The sequence below is a fragment of the Bufo bufo genome, chromosome 8 (genome assembly GCF_905171765.1).
Source record: "Bufo bufo chromosome 8, aBufBuf1.1, whole genome shotgun sequence".
NCBI lineage: Eukaryota > Metazoa > Chordata > Amphibia > Anura > Bufonidae > Bufo > Bufo bufo.
In genome coordinates, this window is record NC_053396.1 from 138,432,592 (window position 1) to 138,448,353 (window position 15,762).

At 43.5% G+C, this 15,762-nt stretch overlaps 1 protein-coding gene across 1 annotated transcript in view; it reads right to left on the reverse strand.

Moving 5' to 3' along the window:
* MAMLD1 (mastermind like domain containing 1) overlaps positions 1–15,762 on the reverse strand; it is a 96,392-nt gene that overhangs the window by 33,314 nt on the left and 47,316 nt on the right. The gene's annotated exons all lie outside the window — the stretch shown is intronic.

Consider the following 15,762-nt stretch of genomic DNA (forward strand, 5'->3'; position numbering starts at 1 on the left):
GACAACAGTAAGACATAGTTGACAAATCCCCTATACTTCTTGAAGCTACATAGAAAATTAAACAGCAATGGTATAAAACTTGCTTGATTCCAGAAGACGGTTATATCTGCTGTGCCGACGGCAGGCCCATAACCCGTAGGATCGGCCATGGGGCTTTAAATTTATGCTGCGGGGAGGGCAGGAACATGTTTGTACGCTTTAATGACATGGCGGTACAATGATAAACAGGAAAATAAAAAAGGGGAGAAACGGTAACGCCTGCACATATGTCACACAGAGCCGAGGACCTGGCATACTGTCTGATCCATTTTTCTTCCCTGTGAAACATAAAATCCAATTAATCTTCCAGTTTAAAAGGTAGCTGAACTGTGCATTTAAATAGGTTTTCTCTGGGGAAAGGAGAATGAGTAAGCTTGATAACTGGAGAGAGAGAAAAAAAAATTAGGTCATCAAGCTCATCTAGATTTAAGCTTCGTCAAACCCCTAACTGTCATAGGCTTATCACCGACCACCATTGTGATCTATAGCATTATTAAACATTCATCTGGGAATATAATCTAAGCAAACACTTTCTAGACGAGCTCGCCTCCTCCTCTCCAACGGCCTGTAAATTGCGCTTCCCATTAACATTAGCCAATCAGTAAAATGGGAAATAGTAACGAGCGCTCTTCTATCCGCGGTCCGTTCCCTTGTATAAGCAGCGCCTATTATCACGCTTCCAGACCGCAGTCTATTTCGGTTCTTACTACAAAGCAGTTTATGTAAAATGTAATCCAATGACCTATGCTTCCACTGCATGCAGTTCATTTAGCAAGCATTTCAAATGCATTAGCTAATTAAATCTGAGCTGGAGATGATCATTTTCACACTGCTGGATTAAAGTGTGTTACCTGCGCTTTACAGAGAGGCAAGGCGGCCATTTTGCTTGCTTAATTAATAGTCATCATAAAGCAATCAACACGCTGCTAGAAGACAGTGACATCACTTAGGTATTACACACAGGCAATGGAAAAAATACAATTTTCCATTAATGTTACCAATTAAGCATGGAAGGCTAATGTTTTCAATGCTGCCGGTGTCAAAACAGACTAGGAGGTCCTATTAGATTGCATGATTTTCGGAAGGCTCGTTTACAAAAATTTGCCTATAAAATCAAACACCCGATCACCCGATGAATGATCACGCACTCGTTTGTCGGCCGATGGTCATCTTTTATGAGGATGTAAGATGGATGATTGACGGCAGCACATTTCCCTGTGTAATCAGGGGTGTGCTGCTGATAACAGAACTGAATGAGGGAGCAACAACTATGGTAACAATCACTCCCCAAGGAGCAGTGTCGGACTGGGGTACCTATGGCCCACCAGTAAAATTTATTTTGGGGGTCCACAGTACGGATACATTCATATATAATATATAATCAAACAAGTTTTTTTTATATGAACATAGGCTGGTTGAGGTGCTGCACATTGAATATATGTATGTAGTACAGTAAGTCTACTGTGTTATGTGCCACTTGTGCAGGGGGTGGGAGATTAGGGGCCCACCTTGCTCAGGGGCCCACCGGGTGATTCCCCTGTAACCCTGTGGGCCAGTCCGAGCCTGCCAAGGAGAGATAGTAGCCCCCAAATCCTGACTTAGGCCTCTCACCCAGTTAAGCCAGTACTCTGTGCTCTGCACTGATGAGTCATGTCTCAAGGCCTATTTAAAGGGCTGAACATTGACTTATAGGACAGCTGCCTTACATCTGGTGGCATTAGAGGCAGAGCTTGTTGAGAGCTCATTTGCATCCCCTTCTTCCCAGAATTCCAGAGGAGCATGTATGGTCTATAAGTCTCCTCACGCCGACAAAGGCGCTCTCCCCAAATCACTCCTCCCACATTCAGTTTACATCGGCCCCTGTAACTAGGCCAGTGAAAATGAGCACTGATGGATGGGTGTTCTGCCTAAACATCTGGCAGTGTAATACAGTCCTAAATAACACTGAGGGTACTATATTTCTGCCTTTGAATATCATTTTTATTTTAAAGGGGTTTTCTCCTTTCTCTGCCACAGCTCAAGCACCTCCCCTAACAACGCCCAGTTAGTTTATAACTCCTCCCACCAGCTAGTTACATAGACACTCCCCTATCACTGCCCCTAACAACGCCCAGCTAGTTTATAGCACCTCCCACCCAGTTTGTTACATAGACACTCCCCTATAACTGCTCCGCCCACGGACATAACATCCCCGTAAATAAGTAAGAGATGCATGGACTTGGTCATGTGATCACAGCCCAGAGATAGGAGCAATAAAGGTAAAAGAAATACATTACAAAATTACAGCAGCCTTCATAAATGATTATTTTAAAGGATGTTGATAAAAAAAAGGGAAAAACTATTTAAACATGAATATAATCAAAAATATGTAATTGAATGTCTTTGTAATCCTGAGTTCCAGTCGGTATTATCCTCCAGAGCTGTATTTACAATTCTGCTGTTTGCTGTTGCTTAGCTGGCTTCTATGGTAAAATACAGCACTCTCACATACACTGCAATTTTCTAGTTACGATATTTTGCTAGTTTTCAGATATATTTCCAAATCAGATTCCTTCGAGTGTCTGGGTTAGGGTACTTTCACACTAGCGTTTTTCTTTTCCGGCGTTGAGTTCCGTCCTAGGGGCTCAAATCCGGAAAAGAACTGATCAGTTTTATCCCCATGCATTCTGAATGGAGAGTCAGTCCTTCAGGATGCATCAGGATGTCTTCAGTTCAGTCTTTTTGACTTATCAGGCTTTTCAGAAAAACGTAGCATGCAGTATTTTTACCTCCGGCCAAAAAGCCTGAACACTTTGACTGAACGACGGATCAGGCCTTTTTCCCATTGACTTGCATTAACGCCGGATCTGGCACTGTGTGTTCAGTCAAAACGGATCAGGCTTTTGCATGTTAAACCCGAAAAATGTGAAAAAAAAGTTAAAGTCCATAAATGGCGGATCCGTTTTTTCCAATGCATTTTTTCATTGTGATCAAAATCCTGATCAGGATTCAAATGTAATCCGTTTTCACACGTTTTTCCGGATCCGGCGGGCAGTTTCGGTGTCGGAATTGAACGCCGGATTAAAACAACGCTAGTGTGAAAGTAGCCTAAAAGACTACACTTCCTAGACTACAAATCACCAGGCTTTGCTATACTAAACAACCAAGGATTTGAGTCTTAGAAGTCTATAGAGTTGCATATGCAGCTACAGAGGAGACTGGACTGTGATATATGCCATGACTCAGGTTCAGTACAAGTTAAGTACAGTAATATATGTGCAAAGTTTCCCTTATGATATCCTATAAAATGGTGTTCCTAAGGGGAACCCAAACATTTAGCAGCCCCGTGCCTAACAACCAACTCAACTGCGTGCGCTAAAGTCACATTCTGTCTTCTCCATCTTGGCTGCAATATGGATTTAATTTTCTTAAAGCGGCAGTGTACTTTCATTAAACTTTTGATATGTTCTAGGGACATATCAAAAGTTTAGATGGATGGGAGTCTGAGTGCTGAGATGCCCACTGATGTCTAGAAGGAGGGGAGAGAAGCATGCACTTAGAGCGCCCTTTCCTCATTGCAGAGATGGGAGCAAGACGGACCCATACTGGAGAGAGAACACGCTAAGCACACGCTCCTCTCTCCTCGTTCTAGAGATTGGTAGGGCCACCAGCCAGGTAAATAATGATCTGACACCCCCTCCTGACTCCTGAAATCCACTGTATTGCCATCCTGAAGCAAGGAGGAGAACAGAACATGGCACCACAGAGGGGCAGCTTCTGAAGGGGTACTTTGTGCTACTGGGGTATTCATTTGTGATGCATGGCGGTATTTGGTTCTGCTGGGGTGGTATTTTGTGCTGTAATATGGTATTGCTGACCCCGCCTACTTTGGCCCAGCCTTCTGTCACTTTGGATGTCAACATGGGGCCACTTTACTTTTTTTTTTCCAGGGTCACTTTAAGTTTCCAGTCCGCCCCTGGCTACACCTATACCTTTTGTAGGAATATTTTTTTTTTTTCAAAAGAGTAATTCAAACCTTAGTAAGTAATTGACAAGTGATATGCAAAAGTTTCCCAAGCCATTTTAATTATATGGAGGGAAAAAGTGGCTGCTCATTTTTAAAATGGCTATGAAATCCCAACAAAAACTTTTGGTGTAGACCTAGGCTTAAAGGGACACTGACAGGCGAAATCAGCATATATAGTTAGATATATCACATTACAGGTCTTATAGAGTCTTTTAAAAGCATATAACTATCCCCCCTGTCCACCTTATAAAGAGCGAAATATAAAGTTTTATAACCTGCATCTGCGGTCAGCAATCTGCCCAAGGGGCGGCGTTTCATGTGAAAATGCGCCCAGCCAGCCTTCCCAACTGCCGTTCTTAAGCCCCGCCCAGCTCATCATTATTCACTTCGGTGGGCGGGGCTAGAACTCTCCCCAGTCCCGATCCTGCGCCTGCGCAATTCAATCCTCCGGGCATCGTTCATGCCCAATCTTCTGCGCCTGCGCCCCGCCGTGCCGTCGGACGCACTATAATTAACCCCTTATATGATGTGAGTGAGCAGCGCTCTGAAGCGCTGCTCTGAACAGTGCATGGCTGAGGCAGCTGCAGCCTCAGCCATGCACTGTTCAGAGCAGCGCTTCAGAGCGCTGCTCACTCACATCATATAAGGGGTTAATTATAGTGCGTCCGACGGCACGGCGGGGCGCAGGCGCAGAAGATTGGGCATGAACGATGCCCGGAGGATTGAATTGCGCAGGCGCAGGATCGGGACTGGGGAGAGTTCTAGCCCCGCCCAGCTCATCATTATTCACTTCGCTGGGCGGGGCTAGAACTCTCCCCAGTACCGATCCTGCGCAATTCAATCCTCCGGGCATCGTTCATGCCCAATCTTCTGCAGTTGGGAAGGCTGGCTGGGCGCATTTTCACATGAAACGCCGCCCCTTGGGCAGATTGCTGACCGCAGATGCAGGTTATAAAACTTTATATTTCGCTCTTTATAAGGTGGACAGGGGGGATAGTTATATGCTTTTAAAAGACTCTATAAGACCTGTAATGTGATATATCTAACTATATATGCTGATTTCGCCTGTCAGTGTCCCTTTAAGGTGGCCATACACATGAGGCGGAGTTCACACTTCAGTTATTTGGTCAGTTATTTCCATCAGTGATTGTGAGCCAAAACAAAGTAGGGGTCAAAAACACAGAACAGGTGCAGATCTTTCCCTTATACCTGTATGGACCCTTAGGCTTCCACACTTTGGTGGTCCACATATTCTATCTTTTTGCGGAACAGACATACAGATGTGGAGCGCACACAGATGATCCACGGGCATTCCACATCCGTATGTCCATTTTGCAAAAAATTAGAACATATCCTATAGTCAATGGGTCCTCAAAAATGCAAATGCTATACAGACGGTATCCATATTTTGCAGATCCGCAGTTTGAGGACTGCAAAATACATACGGCCGTGTGCATGGGTAGAATTGATAAGAAAACCCAATTTCACCTTTGTTTTGTGAGTTTCACTTTTATGGTGTTCCCTATGTGTGAAAATAGCTACTGTACATTCTGCAGGTCAGTAGAATTCCAACAATACCATATTTATATAGTATTTTTTTTTTATGCTGAAAAAAATAAAAACTTTATAAATCTTTTCTTTGTATCACCTCCTAATACAGGCCTCAGAGCCCTCACAAGGCCCCAGTGCCAGAGTCAGACTGTGCAGGTACACGACCCCAACTAGTAACACCCATTTGGAATTTTATTGCAAATTGTTAGCAATTCATTCATTTCTTCTGGCAGCAATAATATAGGGATGGTATTATATAGAGTCATCAGAATAGAAGCTCCAGAATTGTTATTACATAGGGAGTGCAAGTCGTTAGTAAAACAGACATGTCAGGAGAGGTGACAGGTCTTCTGTAAATGTAGCCCTAGCCTTTATCAATGTGTGGCAAAGTAGGCTTAGTGATTGATGGACAGGTAAATTGCAACAGTTCAGAATTCTACCAATGGCGGCACCGGGGCAATCAGCATAGTGGAGGAGACATGTATGTATGAGATGGAGATGCAATAGGGATGACCTATGTGCTATACCCCATTGATTCTCGCATGCCAGATTATTTGATATATCCTATATACACCATATAAAGCGCTGCAGTATATGTTGGCACTATATAAATAAAGATTATTATTATCATTAATAAATAATAAATAAAGATTACTATTATATACACAGAATTTCCATCTTCCAATCTCTCGATATATATGATATGTCGATCATATCGTGTTTACAGTGACAACCATCATTGTCTGAGCTGTGTCCTTTATAATCAATTTATAAAACAAAGCACAAGTTAAGAGAGAAGCGAGTAACATTTGCTGCATGCTCAAATGATTAGGTAAGCGCTTGTTTGACTGGAAGGTCTGATACACTTGGCATGTGTGACATGGAATGCTGAGGATTTGCCAAAAGTTAAATGGTAAGGGTTGTTTGTTTGTTGTTTCTTCGTCTTCTTTCTGCCGACCGGTAATCTAAAATCACATGGGTTACTAGCTTTGCTAAAGGAAATTAATTATGTTCTTTTGCTTAAATGTCACAGTGTCTTAGCTTCTAGGCTACTTTTTTTTTTCCTGTTAATCACTTAATGTGCCTATAAGGAATATATATACATTTTTGCATTTCTGCTCACTGTATGTTAATCCCACTGTAATTAAAGAAACAATACACATGTCTTAAGGAAATTGGTAGTCCACTGGAATAGCAAGTGACACACTATAATAACGCTAATATTAGTGGAAAGGAGTTGCCTTGGCTTAGATTACCCCCTTTCTATCTGCAAGCTGTGCACAATTTAGGAGGGTATCCCAGCAGGACAACCGCTGCCCATGTGCTGTATCAGGGAATCCAGGATTAAAAATCTTTTGAGACAGTGCTCCCAGATCAATATGGTTAGAGTTCAAAGAAATCAAATTGCAGCCTCACCTGGCGTAAGGAGGATGTCCTACGTCACTAGACATCGACCATTACACCTAGGGGCCATGTTAGCCTTCAAATAATCCCCAAAAATGTATCTCCATAGAGGGAACATCCAGACTGGAGATCTCCGGTGGAGACCTAATTCCAAAGAGGTGCTTGGTTGGGATGGATATCAATGTACAAATGTAAAAAGGAGAAGAAACCAGCGCTCAGAGACAGCAGACATCTAGGATCACATAAAGTGTAGTTATTGGACCAATATAAGGGTTGACACTTCATTTTAAGGGGTAGTAGATGACACATTGATATGTCTGATGAAAGAGGGAGTCCTTTTCCTCCAGAAATGTGTTACAAGGACCTTTTGTCTTAAAGTGCTATATCCAATAAATATACCTTTGAACTATAGTGCATTTGGAGGACCGTTTATGGACACCAAGGTTCTACCCAAGAACCAACAAACCCTATGGGTGATAAGTGATCCAGGAAGGGCTAAAGTTGATGTGGGATCTACTTCCCCCTAAAGTGGAGTAAGTCACCCCTTATATTGGTTTAATAACTACCTATGGGATGCTTTGATACAGAGGGGTCCTCCCTCTATGAGCCAGAGTTGAGAGTTTGTGCAGAGTCACCAGATGTAGAAGCCTTGGCCTGGGCATGTATTACCTGGTTGCCAATTCATTTGATTCGTTGTATGGGACCTCTCCCCACCAATATAAGAGCTGATCTCCAGTGGTTAGAGCAGCCTGACCTATGGATATCAGCAGATCACTGGGTAGCTTCATTCTAAGAAGGTGTTGCCCAGTCAGACCAACCTCCTTAATTCAATGGACCCTTAGTTGGCTCAATGTTATCAGTTTTATCCATGTAATCAGTGGTTCCACTGGCAATAACCACTCATTGTATATGCATCCATCAGCATGACCCCCCAACCCATCTCCCACAATTACCCTATCTCCAGGGGGATTTGCCGTTTCAGTTTCAAAAAAGAGGTTCTCCAAACAAAATAACCCCTCTAATAACAATCATTACTTTGTGAACTCAGTTATTTGCTATTTATTCTTTGATATTAATTTTGTCTTATTTTGGTTTGATATTTTAGGGTCTTCTGAACCATTTACTAGTATCTCATAGACATATGGTCTCAAGTCACAGAGGTCATTCTAAGAATCTTAGATGAATTAAAGGGGTTGTCTCAGAAAAAAAACTAAAGCTGGCCATCACATTCAATAGCTGTTTGCCGAATGATCACTTTGTCTGACCTATATCTCTCATGCCTCCCCATCAAAATTAAACACTGATCAGCTGTTTAAGAAGGCAGCAGCAATCGCAGTAATGCTGTGGCCTTCTCTAAGCTTACCAGGCACAGTGCTGTACACTGTGCTTAGTATCGCAACTCAGCCCCATTCACTTCAGTGGGGCTGAGCTGTGCCTAGGCCATGTGACCGATGAACGTGACATCACATGGCCTAGGAAAAGCTGGAGAAGGCTGCAGCACTACTGTGAGCACCACTGCTTTTAAAACAGCTAATCGGTGAGGGTCCCAGGTGTCAGACCTCCACCGATCAGATACTGACGACCTATCCAGAGGATAAATCATCAGTAAAAAACTTTCGGAAAACCCCTTTAAATTGTTAGAATGGAGGGTTTGGTTGACAATACCCTAATGTATGGGTATGGGTGCCTTAAGACATATGGCAACTGCCATAAAAGACTCTTTTCCAATACCATTGCTCTAGACCTCTCTGCTGGACTTAGCTGCAGCAATGATTTAATGTGAACTGGTATGTAATAGATAATATACAAATATTACAGCTGCCTTGAGACAATTTATTTAACTTTTCAATATACTGGACTATTGCTCTCCAGTCACCATTACAGGGAAAATGTAGCATTACATGTTGGCCAATCAAATAAATGACTGACCTTATAAAACATATCCAGGCATCGACCACCAGTGGGATCTACTTGGCCAAATAGTGGAAGACTCCTCTATAATGTCTTTACAGACCTAACAGACAATATAGAAAGAGATTGTCTTATGCGCCGTTACAGAATTTTTGTTTGATGTCTGGATAGTATAAAACATTCCACTTAATGATCACTTAGTTCAAAGCAAATCCCTGACTGTGAGCAGCATATCACTGACTAACCTCTACAGGCCCTGCTCGGAACATGTAACAGACGAGTGTCTAGGAAGAAGACCAGTAATCTTTTACAAAACACTGCCACATACTTATGGGAAGACACAGCTATACACATAGGCTACGAGAAATGTGCAAGTCTCTTTCACAGGGTGGACTTGGAAACTATTTTAGGAATTTGATCCTGCTTATGTCTGGAAATCTTGGAAGAGGATTCCTCTGCCTGTAAACAGTTGCTTCACTACTGAGAGGCAATGAAAATTTTTGATTAACTCATTCGGGTGCATGTAAGCATTTTATGTGCACAATACAAGGATATCCTACAGTGCAGGCATTATAATGTAGACTTAATAAAGGCAAGGACTAGGGTTTAATGGTCTTATGGTCCAGAGTTAATCATGCACAGTTTGCCCGAGTGCCCTCTCCAACATTGTGCCTCCAAGACACCCAAACAGTAAAATACTGTAATTACTGAATGCATAATAGCCTTAGCCTGGCCATACACCTTAGATAGAGGTTGGCCAAATGCTCATTTGCCTGCAGCTATCTATTCTGGACCCTCGTACACATGCACACTTGGCTTGATTGAACATGTATGTGTTCTCAATAGGGTGAGTGTAGTATGCCACTGCCAGGCATCGTCCTGCTCTAGCATACCGACCTGAGAACATGTTTACATCCAGCTGCCTGATCCCTATCTCCTCTGACCTCTACAGTCGAGAGAGAGTTAAGAGGTCCCCAATGCACATTAGATTGTCTGCTTGTACTATAGAAATCAGTGGGTTAAGTTGATATATATCTAATGTGTATGGCCAGCCTTAGGATCTTTTCAACTCTATCAGATTTTAGAAGGTTTCCATTCAAGGGCAGGCTGACCAAAGACCCAGGGGAACACCCAAGCACTCCTCTCTGACCCTGGCCGGGTACATAATGAACTCTTTGTAGTTATTAACACTGTGAGAACTGCACATGCCCCCCTGAATTCAACTGCTATGGCCCACGTGTTACCTCCTAAGCCACATGCTCCATATCTTAATCCGAGAAACCTGAAGGAGGAGGAAAATGGTAGCTGTTGATGGCCAGCTTTTGGGTAATGTATTGTGCTGCACTGTGGTATACGCTTCTGATGGAACTGCATTTTGCGCAATGGTATTGTTGACCCTGCCTACTTTTTTTTTTTTTTCCAAGAGCACTTTCATTTCTGAGTCCGCCCCTGTTTCCATTAAATTTTTTTGACCAAAGATGTATAAAAACACGTAACGATGGATTTCATAGATTCCAAATGATAATGATGACTGTATATTGAACCAGTTACAGGGTGAGTTCCATACCTGTTCACATGGTGAGAGAATGTGATGGGGTCGGTTCCACACCTGTTCACATGGTGCAGTACTGCACGGCGGCCATTTTTTGCTTTGGTGCTGTCCTGATGGGTTGGTGGGGCCCAGTGCCAAGGTGGCTTTGCCAGACAGCGGGGGTGCTGTTTGGCTTCTGGGTCCTGCTGCCTGCCGGGCGGTGCTGCTGCGTTGGTGGTCTCTGTGCAGTGCTGCGCCATATTTAGGTTAGGGTCCCATTCAAGGAGGCAACCTTGTCGCGGTGAGTGGGCCTATGCTTTTTGATCAAATTGTATACTAATGCCTCATGTACTATATGTAGCATAGGGGTAATTATACTATATATTGCGCTGAGAAGCGATGTTAATTATGCTGAGAAGCAGTTTAGATTAAAGCATAGTATTGAGGATGTGCGATCCAGTTCTTTTTCTTATATTTTATATGTCATTGAACCATAATAGCTCAATAAAAACTACTAAAAACCAAAAGGCAACTGAATTGCATTTATAGTAATGGAGCTGGACACAATTTTAGTGTGAACACACCTGTAAGAGGCCAGATATGCTATGGTGACAATACTAGTGTTTAAATGCATAGCTTCAGGTGTAGCATGTATACAGTGTCAAAACCGAAACACTGTGCTCTTGAGTAAGACCATACCAGCCTATACAAGCGAATCATGAGCCACCAGTGTATCTGTATTTAGGATTTTGCAGGAATAAATGGCCACTGGTACCCAAAAAGTCAAGAAAACATTTTTTTTCTACTTTTCAGAAGGAAAGACATTAGTTTTGTCTTATTGTTGGAGTTTCTCTTTAAGACACAATACAGTAGCCCAAGAAATGTAAGGAAGATGGCCATTAAAAGCTTGTTTTTTCACACTTGTAAATTCCACTTTGACTTTTCCCGTAGCCTGGTAATGGCTGACATATTTATCTTCCACTGGATCTGACATATATGAAGCTCCAAGATTGGTTTATGTATCTCACTGTTGTATATACAGAAGAAAATTAATATATACATGCTGCATGTAGGAGGCAGGAGCATACATAGAAGAGTGGAGGACCTATAGCAAAACCAAACTGGTTTACACTTTGGGTTTTGAATACAAATCTCTACTACCCCCTTCAATCTAAGAACAGAATGACCTGGTCTTGCTTGTGTGAGGTCACTCAACCTTAGTGTATTCATCACATTGTAATCTACACATTACATCAGTGAAAGATCAAATGGCTTTGTTTTAAGGTATGAAATATTAATGACTGGAGAATACAGACTGCTTGCATAGCATTGTACCTGAAGTGCTGTCACGTCGATGCCTGTTTTGTTTTAATTACAATGTGCACATATAAATTGCTATGAAATAACTGAAAACTGTATTATGTCTTCCACTTGACTGATTTACCTTCCTTTAATTTCCTAAGACATTGACCTCACTGGCAACTATTTACTTACATAAACCAGGACACACATATTCCCATTACAGTGCTAACAGGCAAGATGACGTAGACAGTATTGAATTATCTGAAACTGAGTATCTTAAAATGATACGGCTTTCCTCTAGAAAACCAGGTTAGTCTGTATGTTCTATTGCATATGAAAAATATAATAAATAAAAAAATCTCACTTTAGATTTTCTTTCAATCAATATAGGAAATAAAAGAGTTTAATGAATGTTATGTAGGTACTGTTTGCACATGTTCTACATCTATAGTCTCTGACATGTGAGGATGAGAGGAAATCAGACTCCTAACTTCTGCACTGTAGGAGCTGTCAGCAGAATGCAGACACATTTCATAGCAGCCTTTATACTGACAATAGGCCATTAACAGTTGGTGTTTCGATGTGAGATGTACAACAAATATGTGTTACGGCAGTGGCTGTGGAACCACGGTGTTAACAGATTTGGCTTTGGGCTAAACCTAAGAGAGTTATACTGGCGGACCCCGGGTTTTCACCCTTTAGCCCCTATACAGGGATCTGGACTTTGCTGCAGTGGAATTACCAGGCTGCTGCCTCCTGGAGTAGTCTCTGTATGGCTGAAGCAACCACAGATCAGTCCGGTGCCTGTGTCCACCTCAAGGAGGCAGAGAGTAGTATGCAAGTCTTAACCACTGGAAAGGCAGCAGATTGGTGAGTTAAAGGGATTGTCCGGGTTTAGAGCTGAACCCGGACATACCTCCATTTTCACCCCGGCAGCCCCCCTAAATTGAGCATCAGAGCAGTTCATGCTCCGATGCTCTCCTTTGCCCTGCGCTAAATCACGCAGCGCAAAGGCATTTTTTGGAGATCCGGTGACGTACCGGGCTCTCCATGGGGCTGCCTGGAATCCCGGTGATGTCACCAGCACTAATGGGCGGAATTTAGCGCTGCCCTAGCCAGTAAAACGGCTAGGGCAGGGCTAAAGCCCGCCCATCAGAGCTGGTGACGTCACCGAACACACTGCCGGGCGGAAGCTTCTGCCCGGCAGTGTGTTATGATAAACAAAAGAGCCTTTGCCCTGCGTGATCTAGCGCAGGGCAAGGGAGCGCATCAGAGCATGAGATGCTCAGATGCTAGCCTCGAGGGGGCTGCCTGGGTGAAAATAAGGGTATGTCCGGGTTCAGCTCTGAACCCGGACAACCCCTTTAAGTGGTGGCAGCGACTGCACAGAAGAAAGGGACAGTGGCTGGCCGCTGATGTAAAAAAAATGTGTAAACGTCTCAGCCAAGCACAAATTTTATCCCACCTGTCCTGTAGACAACCCATTTCCATATGCCCTACCGGAACGCATGGATATCATAGAGCGTGCTCCCACACTTAGGAACTATTTTCCATAGGGGAAAGTCACTAAAATGAGCTCTCACAAAAAAAACTCAGCCCTTCAGTCCATTTAATAGTCTGTCATTCATTTCTGAATTACTGTCATTTAGAAACATGTCCAGCCAGGAACAAAGTTATAGGGAGTGCACAGGTTTTGCCTGAAGTGACCGATAAGGGTACTCTGTCCATATGAAGAGTCCATTTTTATAAGTTGAGCGTAATGGTTGGGGACCTGTTAGACATTATGCTTTAGAACCCAGGTCCCTATAGTTATACCTCTGTCTAAGTGAAATTATTTGCCAGCAGGGCATCACTTAGCGATATCGGCTGCTCACTGGGGATTACTGATGTTCATCCCCATATTAGAGTTTTATTTCAGTAAATTTCTGAAATGTTCTATGTTAAAGCAACACTAAACACAGATAATGCATAAAAAATATCTGAACAGTTCCTCTCTTCATCTCCTTCATTCCCTTGGTCCTATTTTGTCTCATATTGCAATTAGTGATGGACGTTTTGTGAAAGCGAATGCGCGTTCGATATTCAAATGTTCGCGAACCACATGTTCTCGGCAGGCCCCATTGACTTTAATGGCAGGCGAACCTGAAAAACCTTCAGGTCATATTTGCAGCCACCAAATAATTACTAGAAGTGCACAAATAGTCCCACAACATGGACAGTGACATACCAGAGGGGGATCATTGGCAAAAATTCCCACAAAAAATATGTATTTTATTCAGGGGCCATTTTTATGTGTCTTAAATGGAAACTCTCAAAAATGTGCCCTTCTGGAGCCTAGAAAATTTATATTTTAGGCCACGGGAGTACAGGACCCAAAAATTAGGCATTCACCTGACATAAAAGAACTTGTGATGATGTGGCTGAAGGTATATTAGGCGGTCAATGAATAACAATTTTACTATAGGCCACTGGAGTAGAAGGGCCCAAAAATAAGGCATTCACCTGAGAGAAAAGAACTTGTGATGATGTGGCTGGAGGTACAAATTTTACTGTAGGCCAGTACAGGCCCAAAAAATTAGGCATTCATCTGACAGAAAAGGTCTTTTATGCAGCTGTATATACATAAGACAAGGACCATTCTTTGTTCCGTGTGGTGACGGATATGTGTGGGCTGGCATGAGGAAATTCAATTACACGTGGTCGTCACAGGTGTTGAATTCCTCAGAGATCCATGCCTCATTTATTTTTAGAAATGTGAGGTAGTCCACACTGTCGTGAGCTAGGCGAGTGCTGTTATTGGTCACGATCACACCTGCTGCGCTGAACGTCCTTTCGGACAGGACACAGGACGAGGGGCAAGCTAAGAGTTCCATGGCAAATTGTGCCAGCTCTGGCCACAGGTCAAGCCTGCACACCCAGTAGTCCAGGGGTTCCTCGCTTCTCAGATCGTCCACATCGGCCGCTAACCAGATGTAGTTGGATACCTGTCGGCCTAGGCGTTCCCTGAGGCTGGATCTGGAGGGCGGCTGTCGATGGGTTGGCTAAAAGAATGATCTCATATTCGAGGTGACCAACACATCTTCAAACCACCGTCTTCTTGCAGGCACGGTAGGATTGGTACCCGCACCTCTGCCAGCGCCAGCAACAGAAGAATTCTGCATCTCTTGTAGCAAGACCTGGAAATGCTGCATTCTGCCAGCCCTCTGTGATGCTGGTAACATGTCTGCCATTTTGTGTTTGTAGCGGGGGTCTAAGTACGTGGCCACCCAGTACTGGTCCTTGCCCTTTATGATTTTTTATACCGGGGTCCCTCTTCAAACACTGGAGCATGAAGGCCCCCATTTGCACTAAATTGGAAGCCGTGGAGCTCCCTGGCTCCTGCTCATCGCCCAGGAGAATGTCGTCCTCGGTCTCCTCCCCCCAGTCACGGACAACACCAGGGATTCACAAATAGTTTAAAGCCCCCCTTAAAACCTGCTCTTCTTGCTCCTCCTCCTCTAACTCCTCGCCAGACTCCTGCTGACTTGTCTCAGATGGAGTAGCTTCCCCATAGAATTCATTCAGCATTGCGACTTCCTCATCTTCCAGGTCCTGCTCCTTGACGGCTTGATCAATGACACGATGCAATGCAAGCTCCAGAAAGAAGGCGTAAGGTACGATGTCACTGATGGCGCCCTGGCTGAAACTGACCAGTTTGGTGATCTCATCAATTGGCTGCAGAAGTCTGCATGATTCGCGCATGAGCAGCCACTGGCGCAGTGAAAAGAAACCAAGCTCCCCAGAACCTGTCCTGCTGCAGAGTTTGTACAGGTAGTTGTTAACGGCACATTGCTGGTGGAGCAGCCTGTTAAGCATATACAACGTCAGCAAGGCGAGCCATGGCCGTGTAAGATCTTTTAAAATGGCCAGAGATTTTCCTGGCCTGCCGCAAGACATCCTGGACCCCGGGGTATTTGGCAACGAATCGCTGCACGACTAAGTTGAGGACGTGTGCCAGGACGTGTCATTTTGCCCTGTT